The following is a 13,729-nucleotide window of genomic DNA, read 5'->3' on the forward strand; positions in this document are numbered from 1 at the left end:
CTATATATCTCATAGAAAAACATACACACACTGTAACACAGAAAGAAATAAAAAGGACTTATCCCAACAAGAAGCCTTCACTTTTCCAAGAGGTCAATGAAACAGAAGGTGTTTTGGACACTCATGATGCAACTAAAATGACTCATTGTGCTGAAGTCATTGGCTGGCATGAGGCAAGTAACTGTACTGGGAATAGTCCCAGTTGCACTTCATTTCAGCTCCCGAATTTCAGCTGCACTGAATTATTCCTGGTTAGACAAGGGAATAAAGTTATGGAAAAAAAATGGAGGGATAATGTTATTTCAGCAGTCTAGAGAGATGTCCATCATTTGTTTTAAAAGTTACATAGATACTTTTATTTGACATTTTCAAAGGCTTGAGTTTATTTCTTAATGATATGCTTACTTGTCTTCAGCATTTTTCCTCTGTTCCCAAATTACCACTAAATGGCAATATTCAGTGAGACTTCAATTTAAGTCAGAAAGATCGATGAGAACTCATAAGACACTGAAATGTGTGCTTCCCATGCAAAGCAATTCCAGCTTACTCCTTAGTGTTCCAGGTTTAATGGGGTGGATTTTAGATATTTTGGACTATGTTCACGCTAGTAAAAAGGTTACAGTCAGGACACTAGTGTGAACAATTTCCCAGGATCATCTGTTAAATATAATTGTTAGAATACTTACCAGTTTTGACATGTAACAACTAATACACTCCCAGACAATGCTAAGGTATGATACAGGGGCTAGCACAGGGCAGACTTTCCCCAGGAGGAGCATGGTCAAGGTTGTCCTGTTCTGAGGAGGAAACACATTTAGCAGTCACAAAGTCTGCCATGGCACTTGTCCCTGAGATTGACATCTGTCCCATTTTCTCTGCTGTAGGGATCAATTGTCCATACGCAGAGCAGGGAGTCAGCTTGCCTGCTGGGGATGCACTGGTCAACGCAGCCAAAGATGGAACTTGAGTGAGCTGCCATGACGAGAGCCAGATCTCAAACAAATGCGTTCTTCACCAACAAAGACCAAGATATATCTGAATTGGACGTGTTTGGAGGAGTAGTGGCAGGTCCTTTACATGTCATTTGTTTGACAAATGAGCTACATATCTTTCCTCATGCACAAGAAAACAAATTCAATCATAGCAGATGAATCTTGAACTGATGGAAATAGGATTTCTTACATATGAAAAATAAATCTGATAGTAGTTTTATACTTAGAACTAAACAACTTCTGCACAGATGAGAATGCAATTACTGAGACAGCCAGTAAGAAGTTGAATTCCTCATGAGATTTTTTTTTTTATCCTGAAGACTGGCACAACCTCTCTGTCATGTTGTGTTAAGCAGTTATAAAATTCTTCTTCCAGTAGTTTGCACATTCCTTGGCCACAACAAAATAATTCTTTTTCTTATTTTTGTTTGAGAGAATTTAATCGTTATGAGTGGTGCCAGATTTGTAGCACTGGAAAAGGAAGACCTCAGCTTTATGGAAGGTAAACCAGGGGGTGGCAAGAATGCAAACATATTCATGATGCACTTCCACTTTTTAGCTTTACAAGCAAAAATGGTCTCTGACATTCTGGTTTTCACATTTTCTTTGTTAAGAGCTCCTACTACACTCTAAATGCACCTTTCTGAGTGTATGAATGTGTGACAGAGTAGATGATGGAAACATTTATGTACCCTTTTCATAGGGTTTTCCTTTTCTTTCTTCAGTCAGAATGAGTGGTTGCTGTCCCAATGAGGGAACAGCAGAAGAGTTGTCTCCCAAAATCGATGACTCTCTCAGTATCTGGTGTTTAGGAGGTGGCATCAAAATCAAAAGATCACAGGTAGAGAAACCTTGGGAACCCAGCATTGCTTCCTGGGTCAGATTGCAGGCAGGCTTTCTGCCACCAGAAGACATCTGGTCTTTTCTTCCTTGGAACTTCCCTTCCTTACTCCTCCTAGGAAGGTGGAAGGCAACTCTATGACCCATGACAATCTCGGCATCCATCAGCTACTAAGGGTTTAAACAATGGCCAAGATGAATCAACTAACAGTCCTTATTTCATGGTCACCTATCCTCAGACCAGGTGAAGAGAAGGACAGGCATCCTGGGGTCATAGGAGAGAGGATTGGAGCTGGAGAGAAAGGACAAGACAGTGGAGTTGACACTCTTGTCTCTGCACCTGCAGTATGGCATGCATGGCAACCTGGATCTTACACGGGGAACTGTACCGAATTGCATCAGCAATACTGAAATTTCTGTGATGGGAACAAAATAGACAAATTTAGGAACTGGACTAAAACCAGTTACATATTTCACTGGGTAATGTCAATGATAAATTACAAAATTTGGTCACTACATTTTACAGAAGTATGAATCTTGTATGTGTCCAGAAGAGAAGATTTAAAGTGAAATGGGATACAGTGTGGCAGGAAAGAATTCCAAATGGCTGCCACTAGTGAAAACACAGTTTGAATCTGTTGTCTAAGCAGAAACATGTAATTTTCCAGGGTATAAATAGAGTTGGTGAAGTTCTGTGTCAACAAAAGAGCAAAAATGGTTTAAGGTAAGTTAATAGAAAGGTCACAGTTCAGTGACAGTCATTTCAAATCAGCCTCTTCTGACTGCATATCAAATGTACACAGACTGCTCTGGTTTCAAGCTTCTTGGTTTGGGATTTTCCAGTGCTCTCTGCTGCTTGATCAGGAACACATGAGACCATAGAAGTGTCAAAGGATATCATTGGCAATATCCCAGTAGCAAATCTTTCCTCTTTTCTTGCACGGTCCATTTAATTGAACACTCATATCAGTGGCAGATTCATTGCAAAACACATTTTTCATTTATATGCCCTTTTTATGAAAGCTGTAAAGTTGTATGCTTAAAAGACTTTGGCGAAAAAAATTATGTGAAAACAGATAACATTTACTTTTCCTAAGCTTGGGGTGGAGTAAGTGGTTCACATTGTGAATATTCCTGAATATGATGCATTTTTATTAACATTTCTAGTTACAAGCTATTACCAGATGTCTGATTTAAAGAGCGTTTTTGAATGATTAAATTCAAAATACCTGCTATCCTTATATATCTGAGGGGGTCCAACTATTCATACAAGGTACATTTGGGAATACTGAAAAAAGGCTGGCTGATGAGTTGTTTTTCCTTACTTTTTTATGTTTTTATGCCAACCTGAGGATGTTTTAAGTACATTACAAATGCTTTCTGCCCACCAATGAGTGTTCAGAATACTGGCACTATCTGAAGAGATCCAAGCTGACAAAAACATCAGGGCCAAACCTGAGTCCCCGTGTTTTTATGGAAGGAAAATTCCCATTGACGTCAATGGGAGTTTTGCCTGACTACAAAATAAAGAAATTGGTCCCAAATGATATCTCCAAAGGGGGCTTTACTCACGGCACACAGCTGTATCTCATGAGCCAGATCTCCGGGATTCCATTATTCTTCTCCTGCCGTTAGTGAACTTACTAAGCGAGCCAAAGTAAGAATAACACCTTTGCTCTGGGAAGTGAGGTTAAAATGTGTGCCACACATTCTTCATGTACATGTGCAGCTTACAGTCATGTCATTGTTCTCAGAAGGAAAGTTATAGTAACAGGCCACCATGCTTGCTACAGTACAACGAAGGGAATTCACAACAGCGTCATCAAAGTGATAGAGCACCATAAAAGTTAGCAATGAAAGGACCTATGGTTACACCCAAAAAGACTTAGGCCACTAAAAAGGGTTTCTTTTGGTTTTTTTTTTCAATCCAGTTCATTTTATCCAGTGACTTCTTCATATAATATACAGGAACAGTTCTCTGGAAGTAAAGATCAAGAGTCCAGGACTCCTGCCCACCTCAGGAAATTGCCCAGATCTCCCTCTTTTTCTCTGATCCAACTAATCTTGGCTCCTTTTTTTTGCATTTACTTTGACAAAATAGACAAAGATCACTTTCCTATGCTCCCCCACAGCCAACGATTAAGACACTGTAGTGGGAAATCTGAATCTGCATGTTCTTAAGATGAAGAGGGTCTGAATCCAGATTTCCTACACGTCCAGACTGAAGGCTCACACCATTAGATTATTACATAGAGGAGGATGGGGAGAGTGTCTTTATGCTCTAGCTTTATAATGAAGGTGGCACCCACAGCCGCATTTTGTGAGGAATGCCTTTGTCAGTGCATTTTGAGTAGGTCCTGCTCTCCAGAGGAAACCTCTCAGTGTGCTTTGGTGAGGAGGTGTCTAAGTTCTGAACCCCAGGTGAGCTTACACACAACATCTGTCCAAGGCTACTTAGTTTGCTGGGGCAGTCTTCTCTCACATGCTCCATTTTTGTCCCTCACCATTCCTGATCCATGAACTGATGCAGAGTGCCAAGTGGCACTCATCAGCAGCCCAACAACAAAATTCACAGCAGGGTCCTTTGTCACCAGTAAAGCCATGAAACCTTCATCTTTCTGTTGCCTCTAGGCACTGGCAGGTAGGATAGGAAGAAAACCAGGTGAATGAACCCATGTATATATACTCCTGTTTAATAAATCTTGCTCCACAAATGGGAATTGTTAAGCCACTATGCCCTGTGCAGTGACTGTCACATGAGATCTTCTTTTCCAATAACCCCCTGACACAGATCCTATAATGCAATGTGGGTCCTGGGTGATGCAATTTGCACACTGGTGTTTCAGCGAGCAAAGCACTGAATGCAGGATATGGAGAATGCAACCTGGTTGAGCAATGAGACTGCTGAGTAATGACATACATTTTTCTTTCCAAACTTCACTTCTTCTGTCATCACCAGCTAGAATATTATTAAAATAAAAGTATGGGTCAAAAGTATGAAAAGGACAGAAAAGCAAGAATTATTTTCAAAGGTCATTGAAAATTCACCTGGAAAATGTGGGAGCTTAAATACCAGGATGTGCATGAGAAATGGCTTATCACCGTAAGTCAGAAATCCCCTAAGGAACAGAACCTTAGTAATCCCTATTTATGTTCCTTTACAGTCTGAAGTGGTCGGTGTTGATATTTGCTGGACTGTTCTCAAGTTGTGCGTGATAAAGGTCTGCATGGTCCATCCACATGTCAGTCATCTACCTGGGAGCTACCACTTTGAAGGCCTCTGACTCCCCTTTTTATTGATCAAGATATGTCATTATGGATTAAAGCACGGCATTTCATTCATTTCAGGAGTTGAATGGGCTGCTGCCACGGTAATGCTAGCATCTTCCGGGTCAGGAAGTGGGCCATATCGGCACAGTCCAAAGAGGAAACACACATCTCCCACATAAACATGTTCAGCATTACTGTCAGGCCATCCTTGTAAAGAAGTATCTGGTATATCAGCCATTCCTCCCAGTTTTATGTCATCAGCAAACTTAGTGAGGGTACACTCTGCCCCATCATCCGGATCTTTAATGAAGATGTTAAACTCTTCTCTCCATAGGGTGAAAAAACCTTGCTGTTTTTCAAACTTTGACCTGATTTTCATGATCCATTGATGAATTCTTAACAAGGGCACAGGTTTCAGTACCTAGTAGGTATCTGCCAGAGAGAAAAAGCAATTAGTAGAGTTTTGAAAATTGATGCAGAAGTTTCCCTGACATTGAAATGAACATCAGAAGTGCTGCCAGCTAATGTGGTCAAATTGGTCTCCGAAAGCTGAAGTAACAACACATGTTTCACCTTCACCAGGCTTCTTTCACAACATGCTTCTTGCAGGAAAAAAACTCTTGTCAGCTGTCTGGAGTCAGTGAGCCTGTACTGCAGCAAGCCTGGGTGACAGCCAGAAAACAATTGTCTTCAGAGGATTATGGGTAATGCTTTGCTAATCAACTATAATGGTAACCTGGTAATGGTTAATAGTGGGTTAGGCATTGGTTTCCCATCTGTCAGATGTTATCCGTTCAAGGAGAAAAATATTTGTAAGGTGATTTCACTTATGGTTTCAACATATTCTAAATGAACAATCTGTGTTCTCCCACAAATGGTATTGTGTTGGATAACAGAGTTGACAAGGTTTCATAAATCCTTTTCCAAGTTCAGTTTAATTGCAGTTCAATATCCTTTTGTTTCTATTAACCCAGGTAAATAAATAGAGTGAACTGGCAATTTTGAACTGTGATCTATGGCATGGTCCCCAATGTACTGGCACACACGGAATTCTTGCAGATCACAAATCTGCAAGAAACATGTTTGTGTCTTCCAACAAAATGTCATCAAACCTCTGAAGGAATCCATATTTATACTTTTCATGGTGCGCTACAGCTTCACATTAGAAGCAGGCAGACTCTAAAGCAGCAGTCTTGAAACAGAGGGAGAGGGAAGATTCCTCCTTTGAATCCTGCTCTTTCTAAGTACTGGAATCACAACCTATTTAAACTAATTTTTGTACAATGAAGGCGATTATCTTTTTTTCCCCCATTCTCTCCCTTTTCCACCGAATTCCTTTGTTATTTATTATAAAATGGTCTTCCATGCTTTTCTAACCTAATACCCCAGTTCTCCGCTAATACAATGTAAATTTCACAATTCACTTTCTCTCTCTGTGGTGAAAACCTCTTTTAATCTCTAACTGGCAAAGACTCATCATAAAATTTAACAGATTTTGTTGACATCCTCTATCAAAGAATCTTTAAAAAAACTAAGCTGCTATAGGATATACAACTGCTTAAAATATACAAAGCAAAGATTGAGGCTAAGAGGTAACTTTTTATAGGAGTACATCTCTGTTGTCCTGTGTTAATCTATTCTGCAATCTGTTCTGTTTAACACATTTACACAGGAACTGATGAACAAGAAGGCAGCAATTCTTGCAGATCATATAAAATAAACCAGAGCAGCCATAATCAAGATAAATGCAAAGAATTGCGGAAGAATTTCAGAATATTCTACAGCTAAGAGAGAAAATGGAATTTGAAGTTTACTGTTGACAAACGTAAAGAAATGCACGCAGGAAAAAGTACCTTACGGTTCATTAACGTATTAATTCTCGTTGTTAAGGAAACCAGTTCTGGAATGATGGTGAATAATTGCCTACAAAAATAGCGTAATGCTCAGTAGTGATCAAAAAGACAGCCAGAATGTTAGGGAATATTAGGAAGGTAATTGAGAAGAAAATACATCAATGTGATCCATGCAGTACATATGTATAGAATACCACATGCAGTTCTTGTTCCCAGAGGATACAACAGAATTAGAGAAAATACCAAGAAAAGTATCAGAGTGATTAGACTGAAACAGTTTCCATACGTGGACAGATTAGGAATAGCAGGACACTCTTAATCCTGGACAAGAATCCTGAAGCCTCACAGGAGAGTATGATGGGGAGGGTTAGTGGGGTACATTAATTCACTGGCCTAGACAAACGCATAGAAGACATCACTAACAGCTGCTATAAGCAATGAACGTGGGGAAACCTCTGGCACATGGAGTCTGTAATCTGCTGACTACCAGAAGCCAGGAGAGTATAACAAGGAAAGATAATACTTGCCTTGGTCTTGCATTATTCTCTAAGTATCTTGTCTCAGGCATCAGTCATTGGTGGTACTAAGCTAGATGGTGTGGCCTTATGTGGTAGTTTATCTGTTCTCGGGATCTCCTTAAGTGAGATTCACTTCATCTCCCTTTGGATACGGGTTTCTAAAGTAAAGAAACCTACACCTGAAGTTGTCACGAGTGGCTGAAAAAAAAACAGGCATTTTTAGGACATGATTCATCCAAACTAGTTTAGACACCTACCTCAGAATGAGGTGAATCACACTCTACAAATGTTGTTACTCTCCATTGACTACAAAGGGAGCCAAAAGTGATTATTTTTATTGTAGATGTTTATATTTAGTCAGATGAATTTCATCCACTTTGTCTGTTCTTTTTCTCCGCTACGATTGGAATAAAACTGGTTAGGAGTGCAGAAGAGCAGAAACCAGGCCAATTAAGCACTGTAAATGCACATTCATGACAAGTACCCAAACCACATTCTGAACTATGATTTCCAGGGATTCAGTAGAGATACAAACAGGCTCATGTGGCAGTTCAAATCTTGTTGTGGTTTAACCCCAGTAGGCAGCTAAGCACCATGCAGCTGCTCACTCACACCCCCACAGCGGGATCGGTGGCAGAATCAGAAAGGTAAAAGTGAGAAAACCCGTCGGCTGAGATAAAAGACAGTTAAATTAGTTGAAAAAATGGAGCGGAAAAAATTGACAACCAAGAAAAACAAGTGACACTAAAGAAAAACATTGCTCATCACCAACTGACTGATGCCCAGCCAGTTCTTGAGCAACAGCAGCCCCCACCAACCTCCACCCCACCAGCTTTTATTGCTGAGCGTGACGCCATATGGTATGGCATATCTCTTTGGTCCGTTGGGGTCAGCTGTCCCGGCTGTGTCCTCTCCCAGCTTCTTGTGCACCCCCAGCCTCCTCTCTGGCAGGACGGTCTGAGAAGCGGAAAAGGCCTCGATGCTGCATAAGCACTGCTCAGCAGTAATGAAAATAGCCCTGTGTTATCAACACCATTTTCATCACAAATCCAAAACATAGCCCTGTACCAGCTACTGTGAAGAAATTTAACTCTGTCCCAGCCAAAACCAGTACAAATCTGAATAAGGAAAACCTCCAATGGATAACCTGTAGCTACCACCTCCACTATGCCCTAGAGAAAGATTTTTGCTACAGTCCTGGTCAGGATATCTATGGCACAATGAAATGCTTCCTAGGATTCCTCCAACCATATCGGGGAAAGCACGAGAGCAGTCCATTTTGGCAAAGCCTGTCAGTTAGCACCGGTGACAAGCTGGGCTTTATATGCATGTTGCACCTAAAATGCAGAGAAGTCAGAAGACTCGTTTGCCATCGACACGGGCAGGTATCTCCCAGGATTTGCTTTTCACACAGTAACTACAAGTAACACTACCTGCACATACATTGTCAGCACACAGGCAAAGAGCCATCACTACATTTTACCATGCACATTTAAATACAAACAACCAAAACATTCCAAGTGGTAGACGGACCAAAACACTTCACTAAAATCATTGTGGTTCTACTTAAGAACACAACAATAAGATCAGGTACACAGAATTTCCACCTTCAGTGTTGGTTCAAATTTCTCTCACACCCGAGTTAAAGGAAAAAAGGATGTGCTGTTTCTTCTGGATTGGCTTAAAAAATTAAAAATAAATATTTTTCACGGAGTCTTACAGGGGTTTTGGCCTTCCTGAATCAGACTGCATCTGGAATTCTCCACCCTTTTGTTTGGGTGAGAGACCCAAATGGAACTAGCTAGCGCAACTTTTGGCATCCCCAAAGTTTTGGCAATCTGTTTAGGCTAAATAGGTCAACAGGGTGGAGATAGCCCCTAAAGCTTCAAACTCTCCTTGAAAGTTAAAACATCACTAACTATTTCTATTAACACGTTGGTTAAGCTCAGGCTCTTGTGAAGCATAAGAAAAACTTGGTCTGCCAATGTCCAAAGAGGTCAGCAACCCTGAATTGGAGAGAGGTGGGGGAAAGACTTTGCCTGTTGCAGCCCCAAAACAAACTTTGTAAGGAGGAGTTAAGAATGATAAGGAAAGTGTTCTGGACTGTTGTGTTGGCTGCACCACTCGAGGCAGGGATTCTGAGGCAAAGGCAGAAGAGGTGTGGCTGAGCCCTGTAGACATGTATGATGTAACTCCAATGTTTATGGAAAGAAAACTGCAGCCAAATATTTGGAACTTGATGAGCATTCTCAGCTGCAAATAGCAGTTCTTTCAACAAGCAAATGGGCTTCATACTAGACTTTCTGGACCTTAGCTTTCCCCCTAGGCTCCTCTGTACTCTATCTTACTTCCTCATGCAGACTCTTCTTCCACCACTTACACTTTGTAACAAACATGCCACAAATGCTTTCAGTATATGAAAACTAAAAAACTTCCAGATGCAAGGCAGTAGGAGCACACCAGATAACCTGCTCCTTCCTCCATCTTTAATATTATTCTTACATTAATCCTACAAGAAAAAAATATTTTTTGTGCAAATTACAATTTCAGTATTTACATGCTACAAGGTAATGATAACCCAAATCACCACCTATGCCAGCAAAATGGCACCTGAGCGTAAATGACATCTGAGTAAACTTGCTCCTGCAGTGTCAGTCATCCCAAATGCCTCCTAGTTTCTTTTGAAGTTTTAATGAATAGAAGGACTATAAGGCCACTCCCCAAATTTGTTCTAACCAAGTCATGACATATCAGTGACATCACAAAAATTCTTCGTACATAAAAATACAACCTTTGTTCATCAGACATCAAGTGTGGCTACATGATGTTTTAGGTTCATACAGTTTCTTAAAAACTACAACATTCAGATATTCAAGTAGCAAACTATTTTAACAAAGGAGACAAACACAATTGAATTTAAATACGTCTGCTTTAAATCATTAGCACAAGGGAAAGCATAGATCATAGACCTCTGTCTACATATAAATGCAAGTGTGTGTTTGTTCGAGAATGCATACTAATAGTTAAAAGGAATAATTATGGGAGAGTCCATTTGTTTCAAAATGGGAAATGGCTGGATATTCATAGGGAATTTGGGATGTCCATGGTGAGTATAGAATGAAGAAACTGACATTGCTGGTATTGTTATATACTTTTAACATCCAAAATAAACATTTCCTTTTTTTATTTTAAAGTCTCTGGTGCTTTTTGTCTAGAATCCTGCTGAGTTTATACACTATCAGATTTAACATTGTTCATCTCAGTAGGTTCATTCATGGTTTCAGTGCTGTCACATGTACAGAATTCCGTATTGGCTGCACATGTTTATATAAATGGATTTACATTTTTAAACTAGCAGCATGAGCTTGCGTACCCCTAAATTATGTGAAAAATCCCAACACATAAATAGCTGTCTGAGTACACAAGTCTAAAAGTCCCAGCAGAGCATGCAAAGTGGTTAACCTACCAATATACAGGCACATACCAATTTTGTGTACTGAATACATTTGCACTAAGAGTTAGATTTTCCACTCTAGCTGGTCTATATTTGGAGACGGTGGAGAAAAAGGCTGCAAAGAAAGCTGATTGTAATTTCTTAATCCCAGGAGATCTGTATTTAGAGGTAGATCTTTTTATTTTTCCACCAAATGAAGAGCCTCAGCAAACATGCCTCAGTGTCAGCCTGCTCCACTGTCCACATATGGCAAATGGCTTTCATTTATTTCAAGGGTGAAAACGTGACCGATGCACAAGATATTTCCATAGCACCATGATCTTTCTGCAGGCAGAGGATTACCTTGCAGCAGGAAAACCTCTGCTGGTTGCTCCGGTTATTTTAAATGCATTCTATACCGCATAAGCAGACAGAAGGATTTAGCCAAGCCTGTTCTAGTTAAAGCATTCCATACATCTGAAAAAGTTGCCTGCATGCCATACTTCAGTACAAAGATCTTAATTTTCTCTTTATAGGGTTTGACTTTCATCTGGAGAAAAGCTACAATTTTATTCAGTCTTCATATATTAGCAACATACATGCTAATATACTTAGTCTAACACCTCTATTACAATTCCGTATTTTAAGGCTTTGTCACATTTCTATTATAAACGTTGGTTTACAGATGTATCAAGCTCAGCCAGAAAAATTCAGTAAGTATGGCATTTGACTTGCATAACAGTATGTTAGGAGCCTATTCACCTTGTAATAATTTCCAAGAGAATTCATTTGAAGCATTTTGAATACCAGAGTGAACTGAGGTTAGATGTTATTAGGAGAGACAGAGACACATTCTCAGCTGGCATAAGCCATTCCAAAAGCTACACTCATTTAAATTACCAAAGTATCTGATATTTAGTCCGTAAAAAAAAATGCAAAACTTAATCAATTGAGTCCTTGTACAATATGTTGTGATCAGATTTTTTTAAAAATGCAATTCAGGGGATGTACTCCCCAACACTGAATCACACTGGAAGGGAAGCATCCCTGGCATCAGCAAGGGTATTTGATGGATGTAGCTCTTACTTTTAACCACATGCAAGACATAGACAATATGTTGTGTCGCTCGACAGGAGAGATGCTTGTTTTCAGTCACAAGATCTGATGCAGGGTTTCAAAGACGTCCATTACAGCACTGGAAAAGAGTTGATTCCCTGAGTGGAAGAGAGAAGAAAAACTGCTGCCTTCATGAAAATGCAAGAGAAATGAGCATTTAAAAGAGTTTCAACCAAATACATAGACCAACTTCTTTTACTGGGACCATCCAGGGCAGTTTGGCCATTAGCGCAATTACTTGTTGTTCTAAACTTTTGAAAATATATTTTCAGTACTATACCCAACGCAACTATTATTGTTCTTCCATTCTAGGCAATGCCATCAAAAATGGGCATCTTTTCAACTTAAATCTGATGTCACTAACATCAGGTTACTTAGTATTTTAGGTACTGGGCAAAGCACTAGTGCAGTCCATAGGTCTGGCTTTCACTCATAGTAAAACAGACCACCATAAGAAATGCAGTTTTTCTGAGGTCTCTCTAAGCAGATGTTGGACAGACCACAAGCAGATTTGGGAAGAGCTCAGTTCTGCTTCAGCCTCTGCGCCGACTTTGCTGGGTGGCCTTTGAGTACCTGGCTGCTGTTTCTCCAACCAGAAAATACATATATTGATATTGCTCTCCTTAGAAAGGCCGTGAAGCCACCGAAGAAATTACAACCAGTGCATTACAGACAACCATGCACAACCTGTGCATAATTACTTAGTAATTAGTAACATGATCATCACGTGTTTGCCTTGTTCTAGGAAGGTACCCCTAAGGATGGAAGGGAATTGCCAGGGAGTAGCTGGAGTGGGGCTGCCCGCTTCAGGACAAGCTGCAGGCAACCCACACAGAGGCAAGGCAGCGGCCTTCTGGCCATGACAGCACTGCCAAACCCTGGCCATCATTTGAGTCAGTGAGGGAAGGCGGCAGGGCTGGAGTCCATCCAGACAGCCCCACCGGGCTCTGTGAGGCCTGAGCTGGGCACAGGGCTGCTGGCAACATGGCCACAGTCAGATCTGGGGCTCCAGCCTGTGCCTGCCCTGAGCTCCTGGACCCGAAGGTGAAGCTGAGGGTCCTGGCTGACTGCTGAGGGACAGGAACATCTGGGTTACGGAGTCCTCTTCATGCCAGACAGCTCCCATTCACTAAGCTTCATCTTAAAAGCTACTAGTGTCTTGCCTGCACTATTGCACTAGGAGGGCTGTACCACAAGCTTGCACTTCTGGTGGTTAAAATACTTCTTCTCATTCCCAGTTTGATTTGAACAAATAGTGCATTTACCATGACATTGCCTTTCAGTCTTCTTATTGAGAATTTATTTCAAATTCTCTTACAAAGCAGAGTCTCTGACTCCCCATCAATCAAGTATCTCTCCTCTGTTTCAGGGCAGCTCGATTCTCTGAACACGGGTGAGTGCACAGGCATTGCCCCCCTTCCCATCTCTCAGCGACAGCTCACCTCGCAAGTCCTACGATTGCTTGTGCCTTCTTCAACTTCTGCATTGTGGGGCGGTCCTGTGATCAGCTAGTCTTCCTCACTCTTCTCAGCCTTAGGTTAGCACATACACATCTCTCAATGTGTCTATTTAGTCTTCAGCTAATGAATTCATGGCATATTTCAAAAACACTTGTACATTTTCCTTGTAATATTCACCCATTTCTATCTAGCATTGTAATTCTGAAAGTAATCCAATGCTTCTCATATGATAGTCTGATCCTGCTGA

Source organism: Cariama cristata, unplaced genomic scaffold, assembly GCF_000690535.1.
Source record: "Cariama cristata isolate BGI_N322 unplaced genomic scaffold, ASM69053v1 scaffold3162, whole genome shotgun sequence".
Classification (NCBI taxonomy): Eukaryota; Metazoa; Chordata; class Aves; order Cariamiformes; family Cariamidae; genus Cariama; species Cariama cristata.